The sequence below is a fragment of the Pyrgilauda ruficollis genome, unplaced genomic scaffold, assembly GCF_017590135.1.
Source record: "Pyrgilauda ruficollis isolate IOZ18807 unplaced genomic scaffold, ASM1759013v1 scaffold15, whole genome shotgun sequence".
Taxonomy (NCBI): domain Eukaryota; kingdom Metazoa; phylum Chordata; class Aves; order Passeriformes; family Passeridae; genus Pyrgilauda; species Pyrgilauda ruficollis.
Window position 1 is genome coordinate 6,615,214 of NW_024513654.1, and position 13,829 is coordinate 6,629,042.

Below are 13,829 nucleotides of genomic sequence, written 5' to 3' on the forward strand. Positions count from 1 at the left end.
GACTGCCACAAAGTGGCATTCTCCACGGGGTGGGACTTGCAGATTCTGTGAGATCCAGCAGGGAATTTTAAGGGTTCTGTAACCTAACATTTTGTCTCCTGTTGAGAGAAAAATTGCAGGACCTGCTGAATATTGTGGAAAGAACGAGGATTTTTCATTGGTCAGATATCAGGGACTATGCCAGCTCTCTGATGTGTTACAGTGGTCAGCTTGACCATCTTAAATCCACACAATGTTTCATTTGAAAGGACCTCAGAGCATTTTGCAAACTGTCCTGCAGACACAGCACCAGCATGTGAGGTGTTGAAATGCAGGTCTTGTGGAATGAAACACCACAGAAATAAAAGGTTGTAACTGTTTAACTGTGTATCATAACAGCTCACAGGTCAAGACAGGAAATTCAGGTTTAAAAGACCTTGAAATGTGAAAGTGCATATTTCCAGGGCAGCAGAGTATGACATTGTCTAGTCTTTTAATAAGTGCCTCAAGATATTAATTTGTCCAAAAATTATCAAAAACTATGTTTAGCAATTCAAAGTACCCACCTTTCATCAAGATGAACTAAGATCCCTCCCTCTGACTGGAGCTGTAAAGTTCAATTCTTACTCAAGTCCATGGAAAAGCTGCCCTTGACTTCAGTAATACAACGACAGAATGCATTCAAAAACATGAAAGCTATCCTAGCTTTCACTTAATAAAAATCCTTACCAAATCCAATCATTGAAAAGCAATATAATTTAAATGTTAAAAATGCCTATAATAGCTATTTCTGCATAATATAGTTATATGGAAGTTGATAATGTTAAAAATACTTCATACTTTAAAAAAATGCAACATTCATCTACATTATAATTTTCTTTAAATATACCATTCCTATGTTTTCTTTTATTTTCATCACTGAATGGTTTGAAATATATTTGCTGTTTTAAGCAAAAAAGCACCTGCCAGCTGTTAGTGAAGCTTTTTAAAGTCTATCTTCTCCCATTTAAAAATATTCTTGTACTGTAGGAAAGATGTTAAACTTAAAAGAGAACTTTTATTCAAGGGTGAGATTTGCTTCCTTCATGATTTTTAAGGGTTTCCAAAGGCATAGTATTGATAAAGTAAATCTCATAAATTGATGGGGAGGGCAGTGTGCAGGTATTTCCTTTGGAATTCAGAGATCCAAATCCTCTGATAAGCTTTTTATATTGGTTCCTGTCCCAAAATGTCATAATATTTTACAGAAAATATTCTGAGTTGGAAGTAACGCAAGGATCATCAAGTAAAACAAAGATTATCAAGTCCAGCTCTGAAGTGAGTGGCCCCTACAGGGATGGAACCACAATCTTGGGGTTATCAGCACCACGCTCTGACCACCTGAGCTCGTCTTTGGGATGTCCCTTCTGCTGTCTGTTTACAAATGAGATTTTTTAATGATTGTACGACCTGCTGAGTGTTCAACTTTGAACAATCTTTTTCATAAAGGGATGTGGGAGCTCTTTTCTGGTAGGAAAATACTAAATATGTGTTTCAATACTAAATATGTGTTTTCAGGGAGTTCAGCCTTAAATTCTGAGAAGCCATCGGTGTTTAGCAGCTCTGACTGACCAGATTTAAAATCTTCACCTTTCACTCCACACCTCCCACGCTACAAAACTTCTTGAAATCTAAGGGTCGTTGTGTGATGGTTGGCTTGGAGAAATCCAAGGAAGAGCAAGGGAAAGGCTGGGAGTGCGGCGGGAGAGCTCCCGGGGAGCGCAGGGATGCGGGAGGGCAGCATCCCCCAGAGGCCGGGAGAAGGGCACTCGGTGTGCCCGGGAGCGGGGAATGCCCTGTCCTGCTTCTCCTGCCTCCCCTCGCAGCCAGGTGCTGCTGGTTTTGGGCTGTTTGCCCCGGATTGTGCCGGGGCTCCAGGGACACGGTCACTTCCGAAGCCACAGGACGCCCTCCTCCGGATCGCCGTGTCCAGCGGCACACGGGGGGAGAACAGACATCTATGGGAGCAGCGCAGGGAAGGGACAGGCTCTGCTGGAGCCCTGCATGCCGAGAGCTTTGGGCTTTGAAGGGACAGGCTCTGCTGGAGCCCTGCATGCCGAGAGCTTTGGGCTTTCTGTGCTGAAAGGCACTGACCCCTCAAGGGAACGCTGCGTTTGACCTGAGGCTGTGGAGAAGGCTTCCAAAATTGAATGGTAGAACTGGGATTATGGGTGTGAGGTTTGAAAAGAAGTAAGACAAGAAATCGACAAGGGTCTGTGAAAGACTTCTTTATAAACTCTCTTTTCTGGAACATAATGGAAAATAATGTTGTACAATGTATGGCATAACATACCTGTGGAACATTCCAGTGTATCTGTCCTCCCAGTGCAACAGCTAAACTATAAAAAAAGGAAACTGAATATATAAAGGTGATGTAAATGTGTATGTTTATATATACATAACTGTATGCACGTAAATGAGTTTTAAATGTTTGAATATAGAAGTGCCAGAAGGAAAACAAATTTGACTTTTTATTAACTCCAGCTTGGAAAAACATCGAGGGTGTCATGTAATTGTGGTAGGGACTGAGTAAGGAAAACCTTTTTCCATGGACATGCAATAACAAGTACCTGCTTTGAGCTTTGAGTGCTATCTTCTTCAAGCAAGTTGTTTATTTGATAATAACAACTGAGTGTCCCTTGAAGGTGCTGCCGCAGTCCTTGTGAATAAAAAGAAAGCCAGCCTTTTAGAGTGAGCTGTTGCTTGTTCCCCGTGCAGTAACAGCTATGAGTGACAACAGCTGACAGCCCTCCCTCTCAAAGTCAAATTCCTAAAAAATATCACACCAGAATACGATCAGTGTCACTCAGAGCTCAATTTTAGGGCCATTTCTGTTCAGTATACTTACCAATGATCTGGATGTGAGAGTGGAATGCACCACGAGCAGATTTGCTGGTACCAAACTGGGAGGTGCCATTGAGTCTCTTGAGGAACAGGACACTCTGCAGAGGGATCTTGATAGGTTGGAGCACTGGGCAATAATTAATGGGATATAATTTGGCAATCCCAGGACTCCCAGGATGGAGTAAAACCAGGCACTGGGAGAGGAGTGGCAAGTTATTATCAGAAGACTGATCCAAATTGATTGAGGGAATGACTAGAAAGTTCATTCTCAGTTTAGAGGAGCAACTGAACAGATCAGTAAAGGTATGTGTGTGAAGACACATATATAAATTATCTAAATAACCCACAAATTTTGGATCAATTGAAGGAAATGGAAAGATGGCAGTGGTCTGCATTAGAAATAGTAATTAAGTAAATACTATTAAAGCAAACAAAATGCAGTTCATTTTGAATAATGTTACTGAATAGTTTTTACTCTTCTAGCCTGAAGAAGGAACCACATTAATTGCTCCATTAAAATAAAAATCTTTCAATAAATACCCTGAAAGTATAAAGTTGGTACATTATTAACATTATGGAAATTAAAACTAGGAAAGCTCTGGTGAAAACATCCCGACATTCCAGCAGTTGCCGGTGACAGCGCGAACCACACGATGGCAGTGTGCTGTTGGCTAAAGACAAGGACTGCTAAAGCGGGCTGAACACCGACTCTGCTGAATGTACTTTTACCTAGGGGTACTGAAACTTTTGTCTTCTAGGTTTATCGAATCCTAATTTTAGCCCTAGGAGGATTTTCCCAAGGATCTGGTTAAATATATCCACTAAAAATATCTTCGAAAAACAGCAGAAGCTTCCTTCCAATAAATCCTAAAGTACGAGAGAAACTTCAAGAAGCGGCAGCTTCTTCTCAGTTCCAGACTCTGTGACCTTGTGAACACTGGATCATCTTTGGATGCTAAATATAACTCCGTGCTTCCGCTCCTGCTGGGGCCAATATTAAAACTGCTGTAACATTTACTGAGAATTAAATTAGCCTTATAATTAGGGACAGCAAAGAAAGATCACAATTTGAATGTGTTTTGTAAGAAGCACCAGAGAATGGCTTTTGAAGAGCCATTTGCAAAAGTCTGGGTCAATGTGTGTGACTCCCTTCAAAAGCTGGGCACTCTGGTTTCAGAGGCCAGTGCCTCTCCTGAGGTGGAGAAAGAGGCAGCAATTAACTTACTGCTGGGGAGAAATGGAGTGTCTGAGTGCTTGGAGTCTGATCTTTTCTTGGTGTCAATTAGTGGCAACTGCTAAACTGAGTGTTTCTTGGAAGCTGAGATTTTGTACATGACCTTTTGCCTTGGTGATTAACTGCCAAGTCAAATACTCTCTGCAATGGGCTTAGCTGTTCAAATCACAGAAAAAGGAGTGAGGAGAATGACACTACAGAATTGCTCTGTCCCATTTATTTATTTGGCCGAAAATACTCTAAAAATCCATAATCCATAATCCATAATTTTCAGCATAGTTTTAAAACTATTGCAAAATACAGTATGCAAAAAGTGTGGTTTTTAGTGGGGAACTGCCCATCCCTCCCTCCTCTCGCCTTTGTTGAAATTTAACTTTCTTCCAATGTGTAATGAAGGAGTGTCACAGTGTGGTTTGATAGTTGAGTTCTGCTAGGTTAGAGGCAAAACAAACTCCAGAATTAAGACTCCTTTCCCTGGACTGTTCTGAATGGGGAAGTGTTGTAGCTTACGGCCTGATGAATCCTCACTGTTACAGATTGCTGAGAGGGGCTGTTTCTGAGGAAACCAAACTGGTCATTTGGGCTGAGATTTTCCAAGGTGGGCAAAATGTTTGGGCTTTAAACTCTGCTGGGTTGTGTAGCCCAGCTTTATTAGGAGCTGCAGAGGGATCCCAGCTCTGTGGGTTTACAGGCAAACACAGCCACTAAGAAGAACTTGCACAGGTGCAGCCAGTATGTGCAGCACCTTGCAGCGAGCACGAGGGCTGATTTCCAGCCAGTGGAACACCAGCTGTGCAGCAGAGCAGGTCACAAAGTCCAGGAGCTGCTTGGGCCATGCCTTTCTTGAGAGTGCCTTGGGGACAGGCTGCAGCCTGGGTGGGCAGTTGACAACAGCCACCCACTTCTATCTTCAAACTATTTCCTAGGTGACATCATCTGTTCAAAACATCAGATTTAAAGTTTTAAAATACTTTCTGGTATTTAGTATAAACAACTTTCATCCTTTTATCCCATTACAGTTTTTTTAACAGTAAAAAAAATGATCTCCCATTACTGTGAGTCTGATTCCTTGGACTCACGTTGAAGGTTGGGTAACACTGGTTACACCCACGTTAGTGAGCTGCTGCCTTCTGAAGGTAATTAAATATGTACTACACAAGCACCTTCATAATTTTCACTCTTCTCTGAATCCCTTCCAATTTCCCATTAGGCTTTGTTATAGTCATAAAGATTAACAACAAAGATTTAATCCTGTTTCTCAGTTTTCAAGTCATCTTAATGTAGCTCAAGACATAACATAGTTATCACAAAGAGAACAGCAGGTTCAGCAAGAGATTAAAAGAGCAGCATGATTCTGAATAAGCTGTAACTTCTTTAGAAAAATAAAACTGAAGGGCCACTAGGAAAGGATTAAAGGAGCCATCCAGAGAAAACCAGTGCTAATGTGTTTCATAGCATCAAAATTACATTAAGAATTTTCAAGAAGCTAAATCTCTGGGATAGTTAACAAGATATGCAAAATAAATACGCGATAAAAGTATGGACTTTCCAGTGATGATATTTCAGCGGAGATTTTCCAAAAGAAGGTGAGAATTTGGGGCTCCTCTGCCCTTTTGCTTCTGAAAATCTTTTCTATGTGAAAAGACAACAAGGAACAATCAACGCAGTTCTTAAATTGTGTGTCTTTGTGCACATATTTATGTATTAGATACATGTGTTTGTTCACATATTTATGTATTAGATACGTGAGATCTTTTGGGTCAGTTTGGAAAAGGAAAGGTCAGATTTGTCCCACTGATGTGCAGCTGAAAGCTATTCACTACATTGTTTCAGAGCTCCTCGCTCATTGACTCTGACTGCTCGGAGTTTGCAGGTGGTAGAAGAGTTCAACACCTTTCATTTGGAATTTACTCTATGTGCAGGATATTTGAATTATTCTTCCTGAATCTTCCTTGCATTGTTTGCCTTGTGCACCACTGGGACGTTGTTGCTTATCTAAAATGTAATCTTTCTGCATTACCAGTGTCTGATTCTAGATAAGCATCACCTTTCACAGTGCTGCAAGTCTAAAAGGTAACACTGGGAATGGAGCAGTGAACTGCCTTCAGGTTTACACTGCTGGAATTGTAAGCAGAACTTGACCGATTTCCTCCACAAAGTTAAGCTTGCATATCAACTTGGCAGAAGAAAAAGATCACATTGTAGGGCACAGATCAATCAGCTGGAACAGTGTCATGGGCTATAAGAAAATCCCTGGCTCAGTGTTTCTGCAGCTCCTGTCATAACACTTTTTTGGGCACATTTAATGCCATGCATGGAGATGCCCAAAAGCAGATACAATCAGAAAAGGCATGAGTATTTTTGTCAGGGGTTAGTACTTACAGATTTTGTAGCGAGAACTGAATGAAACCTCCAGGCTGCTTCATTTATGCCTGAGAAGAAAAGGTAACTTAAGGATACAAATTTATTGTAGAATTCAGGCCTTGGGACAAAGAGGGTTTGGTCTGAGCATTGTGACTTTTGTGAAATGTCAGGGCATGGTCTCAAACTTATGCTCTCTCAGATTGGTCCAGATTTTTGTTGATCTTGAATTTGGATTTTGTGTGTGGTTTTGTTTCTGTTTTTAGCATATGTTCAGTTCATTGCCAATATGTTGGCAATTGTGGCTTTGATTCTATGTTACGTGTTTGGGTCTGGAGGGGCAAATCAAAGTGATGTTTATCCAAAAATATTACTGGATTCAGGTTTGCCTGTCAACCCAAAGATTATGTATGTATGTTTTGCAAGGAGTTGATTTCCATTTTGCTCTTGCCTGAGTATGTTTAACATCCATTAGCTTTAAATGGGGTCATGCAAGGGTGCTGAGGGGCAAAACAAGCACTGAACAAACAAAATAGATAATGGGAGTGGATTTCTGAAGATGATATTCTGCCATTCTGAAGATGTCCTTGACTGTTCCAGAATGCTTAGATAGCAACAGCTGCCAGGAATGCTTTTATCATCCCTGTTTGCCCAAGAGTCTGCAACCTTTCCTTTCAGAGGTTGGCCTTACAGGGTTTTCTGCGCCTCCACCACCTCCTGAGGAGATTAGGGGAGTGCACAGTATCTGGAGTAACACACTGAGTCATTGGGAACTCTGGCTGCTGTGGAAAGTGGTTGCTGCCTTATTTAAAGAGAATTATTCAAGTGTTCCAAGTCCTGAAGGATTTGGATCCAGCATGATTTTGAAGTTACCTATCTGGATGACTTCTAACTGCAGAAGTTGATGTTACAGTAAGAGTACAGGCTTAGAGGCTCATGTGCATCCTTTCCCTTCTTTAAACCTTGAGAGAGTTGGATGCAAGGATTTAGGGAGCTTTGAGCCAATGGCCATGTGTTTTAACTTGCATGTTGTGCAGCTTTTGAGCGTTTGATATTGAGCATAATATTTTTCTGTTCTCACGGATTTTCCTCCTTTAGTAGGGAGGCACAAGGAACCTCTACTGGGGAAAGAATTTAGTTAGTTTAATTTCTACAGCAAAGAATTTAATTTGGGCCTTTTTAGCTGAGTTTTGTAGGTTTTTAGTTTAGTGGGGGCAGAATGCCTGCTGGTTTGTGGGGATGGTTGTCAGGCAAACAAGTTTGGAGTCTACCTGTTGGTTACCTGCAAACAAAGATACTGAGCAGAAATTCATCCCTCAATGGATTCGTAGTTTCATTGCATCTCTTTTCATGTTCAGGGTGGGTGTCTCACAATGACACTAACAAACTCTTCTGAGTTCTTATTACATTTTGTATTTTAGAAAGAGTTTAGGTGATCTTTCCCTTAAAGATTTAAAATTGAAAATGCTTTCCAGGCTTATTGTTGTGATTTATTTATTGTGACAAGTGACATTACTTACATGAAGGTATTTAAAAGACCTCTTGCTGGGAAAAAAAGAAATCCAGCTGGCTTCAACCTAGACCTTTAAAGGTATTTGAACACTCTAGTCCCTGGCACTGCCTTTCTCCATGTCTCCAGTGAGCCTTGCAGCTAAAACAAATCCTCAGTTCCAGAATTCCCTCAAGCAATTTATAGGGAAGGGCTGGCTAACCCAGAGCAGCCCCACATATGTCAGCTGCGTGGAGAGAAAATCTGACTGAACAAGACAGGAACACCAGGAACTGAGATGAGAACTAAGATGGTTCTTGGAGCAAGCAGACACTTCCATCTGGATTCCTAAACCTGTGGGGATTTTCTAGAGTCAGGGGTATGTCTGCATCATACTGTGTGAACACACCATGAGAGTGTGAATGGGAGCCATGAAGGAAGTGGTAGGCATGCCTGCACAATGCTGGTATTTCCTCAGCACGATTTGAAAGGTCCTGAACCTGCATATCTTGATAGCAAGAGCAAGTTCAAGTCTCAGTGTTAGAACACCAGAACACCTGTGTGACAGGCACCTCTCTCTCCCACCATACACATCTGGACAGCTTTTAGCTTAGGTGTGCTGAGAGCACCTGAAAGGATCAGAACTCACAGGCAATGAAAACACACAAAGTCACACTTCCAAAATCCTGCTTCTGCTCCTGAGGCCTCAGCTGGAGCTGAAGCTGCAGGCAGCTTATTAGCTGTGCAGGAGTGTCAGCAGCTGCCAGCTGGCAGTAATTCAGGTACCTACAGACTTAGAAACATGCCACAGCAGCACTTGGTGAGAGCAGTGGTCCCTGACTGGTGAACAAAGGCACCTAGAAAGAGGCCAGCCCATCACTCTTATCTGCTGCTCCTGCTCAGCTGTACAGGCTGAGAAGGGCCAGCCACACATAAAGAAATGTTACAAACTAAAGAGTCTACAAAGAGGAGACTGAAAGGAATAATGATTGTAATTACTCATCTGAAATTGTATTTTTCCTATAAACTTTACCACATTGATGGGAAATTATGGTATGTATCCACATAAAACCTGTTCATGCATAACACACAAGGTTTCATACGTAAGTACAACTGCTTCCCTTCTTTGTCTGTGATAACTGTTTATATCCAGCTATTCAAGGTCCTTAAAATTGCAAATGCCTGCAGGAAGTCACAGATTTAAGAGCACTACCTCAAGGCAAACTTAATTTTCTTTCCAGCAGAAATCCTTGTAATTGCTAACAGACTCTAAAACCTTGCAAATGCACGAGTGCACAGAAATATCTATTACAGGGGAAGACACTTGTGCCAGTAAAGTTGTCAAAGGACCTGGAAATGGAGATGACTTTACAGCTGGCTTTGAAAAGCAATTTTACAATTATCTCCTGTGATTTTTACAAAGGATTAGGTGCCTCTGTGGGTTTGAAAATCAAGACAGGCATCTAGCTATATCCAAGGACTCTAAATGCTCTTTCTGATGTTCAGCAGCTGCAGCTCAGAGGAAGCAGCAGTAAGTTTGGCTTTTTGAAAATCCAGAAGTAACCATTCAGAATTAGTGAGCACTTCTGAACTATTGTTGCCCCAGCCTTAAGTCTTGAGGGATACAGAACCCTCACAGCTCCCATGCAGTGCTATTGAAAATGAGTTATAGATTCCTGTGAAAAACTGACTTTATAAGCCCTTGTTTACGTTACCTCAAGTGCAAAACTGAGATGATGAGAGTTAAGTGTATTGCTCTTGTATGGATTAGATATCCAGTATTGAATAGTTCCAAGAAGGAAGGGTAACTGTAAAGAGTTATTTATGGCCATGGTCAGATTGCTTACATGTCCATTGTCTGCACGATCTGTTTATAACTGGGAACACACTTTTAAATTAACATCATTCCAGGCCCATTTATCTGCAGAAAGGGCCCCTCAGATCTTGCATCGGTGAACAGGAAAATGTATTTGGTACAAGCACCCTATTTTCCCTGTAGCCATATACATTATTTCATGTCTTATTAACATAATCTATCTACAGTGAGGTTTACAGGCCTTGACAGATAGCACCTCGGGTGAGAAAAAGGATGACAGAGAAAATTTACTTTTACTAAGTCAGTCCTTCTGAATCTCTTTTTAGGCAGCTTGACACCAAAGGCTATAAACATAGTCTGGAATCTGAAACCTTTTCTGCAATGACCTTGTTTTCAAAAATACTATTCTTATCTCCTCATGCTTATTCTTCTCCAGCCATGACTCCTCGTTGTAAATTCCTCAGCATTGTTCCTTCTGTTTCTTCAGCAGTACTTTCATAGTTATTTTTTTGTTTACTACCCATTTTTGTTTAAGTCATGCAATCTGAAGGCCTACTCTTACGCTAGCACCAGAATTATGTCAGTGAACCACTTGATATGATTTAAACTTGTCATCTCTGAGTGTTTCTTCTCCATTTCTTTGGAAGAAGGCTATTCCAGGAGGACTGCTTCTGCATTGAGCACTGCACTAAATTATAATTTAATGGCAGTAGTTTTGTACATTTCAATTTAAAATTGCCCATTCTTTATATTAATAAAAGAAGGTCACTACTTGGTAAATAACAGAGCAGTCATATGCGAGCTTAAGGCAAAAGATTGAAAATACAACTCAGCCAAAAATACAGTCCTTTGGAAGAGAGATGTCAAATAGATTTGAAGAGTATTTTTACACATATTTCACTATTTATAAACACTGTCAAGCATTTCTTTTTATAAGAAATGTTATGCTGCCATTCTAAACAAACCAAATGCAGGTTCCTGTGGTGATGGCTTTTTTATTGTGCCTGCACCCTGCCCATATGACAGATACTTTTTGCAGAACTGATTTAAAGAAGCCCCATTTACCTTCATTGCCCATTCAGTGTTTCAAAGCCAGGAGATCTTGGATGGACAAAGATCACCTGAGGTGTGGCTGCATTGATCTCAGTGCATTTCCTCTGTCTGGGTTTCCCAATGTCCTTCCTGAGACCTGCTGGTGTTGCAGGATTCTGAAAGAAATCCAGCCTCCTTTTCAGCATGACCTGTCCCTGTGTTTTAAAATCCAAATTCCTAATATGTAGCAGCCTTCTTTAAAAACCTGAATCCAAATTCTGTGACAGAATTGTGGGATGTACAGCCAGCTCCTGTGTAACAGCACAGGTGAGGGATGTGCTGGCTATAGAATATCTGCATAAAAACATCAGCATGTGTTACACCCTCTATTCTACAGCTCCCAGGCAGCAAGGCAGCTATCACCTAACCTGATTTAAAATTATTAACATCAAAAATTTAAAAAAAAAAGACTGGGAGATTTTCCATTGATTTAAAAAGACTTTGAATCCAGAGGAAGAAGCTGAAACCAAGGTTTGCCCTCATGTCTCAAGTACAAAAAGGCCTGGAGTATTCCTGTGCTCAGTGGAAATCCTGGTTTTATAAGGCACACATGCATACAAAGAGTAGTAAAATAATAGTCTATGTCTTTTTCTAAATGGTAATCTTCACCAAGAAATAAAAAACACATATTTTATTGCAACTAACAGGGTTAATGTTATGGGATTCTTCTTTCATCAATGAAGAAGCAAATTAATAGGATTTCATTATGTTTCTTCAAGGAATTAAAGCATCCTTTTTTGGTAGCTAAGCTTAAGAAAGTGACAACACTTAAACAGTATCAGTTTTTATCCTGAAAAAATTCTTGATTTATTGGCTTACCAGACCTGAGCAGTTTAGTAATAATTTAGGCTAAACACTTAGAGCAATGTCAACAACATTCTTTTCTGCTGGAAAAGAAGACTAAAATAATAAATCATTATTGAAAATACCTCAAGCAAATCCAACAGATTTAATAGGAGGAAGGATGTTTCTTGCGTTGTATGTGCCAGCTGAAAGATTTTGGTGCAGTTTGTTGTAATTAAATGAAAATTAAAAAATAAAGGAATTCTCCAACTCACAGCTTTTATGCTTCACCAAAGCAAGATTTGAATGATGGTTTCTGATTACAAGGCCATTTTAAGGCAGTAGAGCTCTGCAATTTTTAAAAAAAAATTATTAAATTACTGAATTCTGATGTCAGAGACCAATTGTATGCTTGTTTACATTTGTGTAAATACAGGAAATGGCTTATTTTTCTTCAATTTTTTATAACTGTTGTAATTAATTCAGTATTCATTTGTAGAAGCTAGATATATTGGGTATTTCAGTGATGCTAATCTTGTTAGATGAACTACTTTTCCTAAAAATAGTCATGTCTTTGTTAGATGACTGTTGGATGTTACTTATTATATGATTTGACTTTTTACTTACTTGCTACTACTCATGACATTCTCTCATCTTTGCAGGAATAATACAACTTATTGATTCATAGCCTTTATTTTAGCACACTAGACTCCATGCTTAGAAAATGTAAAAAAAAAAAAAAAATGGTACTGATGTCTTTCCCCAGGGAGATTTTAAAGCAAGTGATAGAATGGTGTAACCTTATGGAATTTCCTTGCCTTTAGTGATTAGGGAGGAAAGAAATTATCATAGGTCTGTGCAACCTGTGGCGAGATAAATTAGACATTGAGTGGAAAACCTCCCTGGGTTCATTTGGGATATTTGGGATATATTCCATTAATATGTGTATGCCCTCATTAAAGATTCCAAAAATAGAACTGTGTGGCATGAAAAGAGAATGTGCAGAGAGGAGCAGCACATCAGGATTCTGAGAAAATGTTGATGATGCTCAAGACACCATTCATTGTAACCAAGAGTAAATAAATGACTCCCAGTGGTGACCGACTGATGATTTAGCCTCTTAATTTTTACTAACGTCTTAGTTATCAGAACTTTCTCAAATGTTTTATAAGAACATACTTGAACCAGTAGATTCATGTTAAAATATCTATCTCTACTATGTCTAGAAGCATTTCTATTTTTCCTTCCTGTGTGTGATTTACTGTGCTATTTCTGCCCATGACTGAATAAATAGTACCATTTGATGTTCTAAATTTATTTTTCTACCAAATATTTTTAAAAGAAGTTATGTTCCAAAAATATCCAACATCATTTACATCTGCTGATTTATATTTCATGAGCATTCCTAAAACGTATTTGTAAAACATTTGTTACAAGTGCTTAGCTATTTATTTTTGAATAATATTCTTAGAAGTAAAATTCAAATTATGTAATATTCATATTGATGATGTTCATATATATGAAATGTTAAAGGTTGTAAAACCTATAAAAATATATTTTTAATCATAAAAAAATCAATATTTACCAGGCACTTCTTAAGAGTCAGTGGGTTCTTGCTTATTTTTCATTTCCCTGCAAAATCTAAAATGTCCTTGCTGCATTTAAATGTCAGATGGAAGCTGGAGGTCAATGGAATTCCTTAGGATTTACTCCAGTAAGTAATCAGTTTGTCCAGCTTTAGGTGGAGCCACAGACTCCTCTGCATACTGCAAGTAGCTTCTGGTGTTATTTCTCATTTACTCCATGACTTTGCTCACCATGACAACTGCTCTTTCTGCAGTTGGCCTTTAAAGTTCTTTCATTTGTCTGTCCATGTGTGTTTCAGTGGGATCTCTTCTAGCCCCTAGACACAGGGTGAGATGGATGAAATATGATGTGCATCCCAGCTCCCACTTTTCCAGTTTATCCTGTTCTAATCTGGAGGATCTAGGTCACATTTTTATTAGGTTTGGATATTTCCACACAGTTTCTCAAACACCTTAGGGAAGAATCCCCAAAACCATTATTATATGTCCCTACATAAAACCTAAATGTCTGTTCATGAGAAATCAGTCTGTGGAGACTACATATAATTCTAGATTCAGATTTTCCCCTTGGATTCCATTTGTTTTGGGTATCATGTCAATCATGTG